Source organism: Anopheles stephensi, chromosome 2 (assembly GCF_013141755.1).
Source record: "Anopheles stephensi strain Indian chromosome 2, UCI_ANSTEP_V1.0, whole genome shotgun sequence".
Classification (NCBI taxonomy): domain Eukaryota; kingdom Metazoa; phylum Arthropoda; class Insecta; order Diptera; family Culicidae; genus Anopheles; species Anopheles stephensi.
The window spans coordinates 22,671,926-22,675,308 of record NC_050202.1 but is presented as its reverse complement, the minus strand read 5'-3'; the positions used below and the strand labels follow the sequence as shown (position 1 = coordinate 22,675,308).

The 3,383-nt window shown below is 38.0% G+C and overlaps 1 non-coding gene across 1 annotated transcript; it reads right to left on the bottom strand.

Moving 5' to 3' along the window:
* Positions 1 to 263: 263 nt before the first annotated feature.
* Positions 264 to 335, bottom strand: Trnap-cgg. Its single transcript has one exon. It is a non-coding gene; the product is annotated as a tRNA-Pro (tRNA).
* Between the last annotated feature and the right edge of the window lie 3,048 nt (positions 336 to 3,383).

Sequence of the window (3,383 nt, the reverse complement as noted above, 5' to 3'; positions counted from 1 at the left end):
GGAGGTATGGCATCACATGCCAGGAATCAAATCATCTGGCAATCGGTGGTTTTTTACAGCTACACAGCCCAAAAAAAAAGAACGGAATTGATGACAATTCTCGTTTGCTGCTTGCTTCAGGATCATCGTTTGATGTCCTGCTGAGTGTGTGTCACTGTTCGGTGCCATAAATATTGGTATGCGTTTCGCGGATTGGTTGTAAACAAGATTTTTTGATAGGTTCTTTGATGTGAGAGAGAGAAAAAATAAAGTATACTCCACGTGGGCTCGTCCGGGAATTGAACCCGGGACCTCTCGCACCCGAAGCGAGAATCATACCCCTAGACCAACGAGCCAGTTGTGAGAGGGTGGTGCTCGTTACACAGTTTGGGGTGCGTACTGTTCGATGCACCTGTCAATAAGTGCATTCGATTTTTTTTTGCTTCAACGGCAAATAGCAATGACCTCAATGCTGTTTCTTTGATAGACGCATGATAGCAAATCAAAACATGGTATGATAAGATAACTGCGATGCGCTTTGTTTGTTTTTGCTACACGTACAGACGGACGGTGTTTGCAATGTTGACTCGTGCCAAGAAAAGTGCGTAGAACGAGATGTAATATTTTTCTGGTAAATATTTTGTATAGAAACATTAATTTAGAAATGTACAAAAATTAACGAAAAATTAGCAAAAATTTGACAAAAAAATAACTCGGAATTTCCTCCGTGTTATTTTGCCTTATCTCGGGCATCTTCTGTTATTTAAAAAATCGATTAATATAATTTTTAGTTGGTTTTAATTAGATGAAACTCACTGCCAGCTACTTCTACTAATGCTCAAAATATTTTATTAATCTTAGTATTTAAGTATTTTGCTTGATTATTTAACTAATTTTATTTTCGAGTGTTTTAACTAGAACATCTTTGATTAGATTTTAGCAATAGAAGCATAATTTTGTAAGAATATGCGCTACTTTACGTGAATATATGTGTCCTTTTGTTTCATTTGATTGAGCTCTCACCGAACCAGAAGATTGTTTTTTTTTTTTATTAGGATCTTTATTTAAGATGTCTTAGAAAATTTTAGCCATTCTCATTCCAATCCGATAGGAGATGATGTTCAGAATAATGCTACTGCTACACTACTAATTTTATGTGGGAACATTTTTTATTATAGCAGTTTTTCATTTTTAGGTAGCATGAATAAATAATTAAATAGCATGAATTTTATGCAGACTCACCATATTACAACTTGGTCAGTTAAATTAAAACAATGATGGTCAAAATTATTCTTAACAATTATTCTTACTTTGAGTTGTGAGAACTGATTTTAAGTATACTAGATCGCTTTGCTAAAAGCACGTCGTAATGTAAGAGGGGACGGATGGTTTTATCGTTGTCAAACTTGTATAAAAACTCGTCTAAATAGTAAATATCTAAATAATGGTTCACGGGTTGAAGAAAGAAATGTCTTCAAACCAACGTGAATTGAAAGCAAGTTTGTAACTGTATTTTGAAGACTAGTGTCAAACAGTACGGCCGAGCCGTTCCTATCATCATTCTATTCCTTATCCTAGGCTTCACGCTTGTACTATTACTTGCCGTATTCGTTATTAACTCACCTGTAGAATTTTGAGAAGTAAGGGTTAAAAATACTCCGCTCTCATTCAAGGACATCATTCAAAATGAGGCTCTAATTTTGAGATAAGAGATGAGATTGACTAACGTAGACGTGCTAATATTTCTGCAAAATCGCTTAATTATTTATTAAAGTGTAATTTGTAAATCGTCAGTACATGCGATATTGACGATCCGTCAATGACGGCGTCAATTCGCCATGCTCAGTATATAACATTTTTTTATTAAAATATTGTACAACTTAACTGTATAATTTTAATGTGTGCATTGAATAAGACAATAATACAGAATTGCTCCTTTGCACATCCGTTTGACATCATTGCGAAGATGCCCTCGCGAGACATTTTGTACTAATTATGTTTATCTACGAATATAACATTAAAATGTGTTTACACAAATTTGAATTCAGGCACATAACCTTTACTCACGGCAAACAGCAAGCAATTTTAATAAAGGTACAATGCTGTTCAAAAAATCAAACCAACGCGTTAAAAAAATCGACCCTACCACAAATTGCACCTGTGAGAGATTTCCTTTCATCATTAATCAAATCGTTCGTATGACAACGCTCGTATGACACAAAACAGGCAAAAAGGACAACAGCAATTTACCAATCCGCTTAAATCCCACCATGAGTGCGCGTATGTGCCATCGAGCCATTGTGAGCATTGTGTGCGTAGGGACAAATTGTTTCCCATTTCATGCACACTCACACACACACAGGGCACATATTAAGACAAATTTTTCGCTTTCCGAAGCATTACTGCAAAAAGGTAAATCTCCACCGGGGAATTCAAGGTGGGACACGGCAGGAAAGAACTCCCCAGAGGGAGAGAGAGAGAGAAAAACAGCTGTAAAGAAAAACAAAAACCGTACCGCCATGTTGTATTTTTATGTGAGCCGTTTTTCCCATCAGGAGACAGGTTACCATTTTCCATACCGGTCCGTTTATTGTTCACGGGGGTGTACCGCCGTTTCATCAATCGACACACGCCGGAGATTTTATTTTCCCATTTTGACATTAACGTTCTGTCACAACACTATGACAACGCAACTTTTTGCGTGATGAATTCGTTTGGCATTTTTCTGTCGCTGTGTGTATTTGGCCCTCAATCATCTGCTTTAAACAGCTGAAATACAAGACAAATTGTGATTCGACCGGGGAGTTTTTTTTTGTCGTCCGTTTTTCTTTCTCACGTGTGCAGCATGAATCGGCAAGTATTCGTACTACACATAGCGTCTCCCCCGGATTAGCCAGACATTTGTTTGTGTTTCACAAAATTTGAAATTTTCTTGAAGATGTTTTGGGCTATTTCTTCCACCGTCGATTTTTCGAAAAACAAAACTGTTTGAACAAGTTTTCTACTTCACGCGAAGTTTAACGAACTGCTCGGCAACGGTTTTGGGACGAGCCCCAAACGAACACACCCACCCAGAACGTCGTCGGGTTCGACCTGACCTGCCATAAAATTTGCATGTGAGGTGCGTCGCAGCAGTTTTCAAAATGTTGTGAAATACCCAAAATAACCATTTTCCACTCGATTGTGTTTTTCTTCCAGCCATTGGGACATTCATTTCGAAAGCGGGGGGGAACGTTTCAGAATATTGCCAACAATTAAACCCTGATTAGGCAAAGTTGGTATAATTTGGTTTGCTGCTGGGCTAATACTTTGCTATCCAAAAAGCCTTAGTCCTTTTCGCGCCGTCCCAAACGTTCTGCGTATGCCGCTTGAAGCAATCGTCCAGACGAGCTGATGCTGGACAG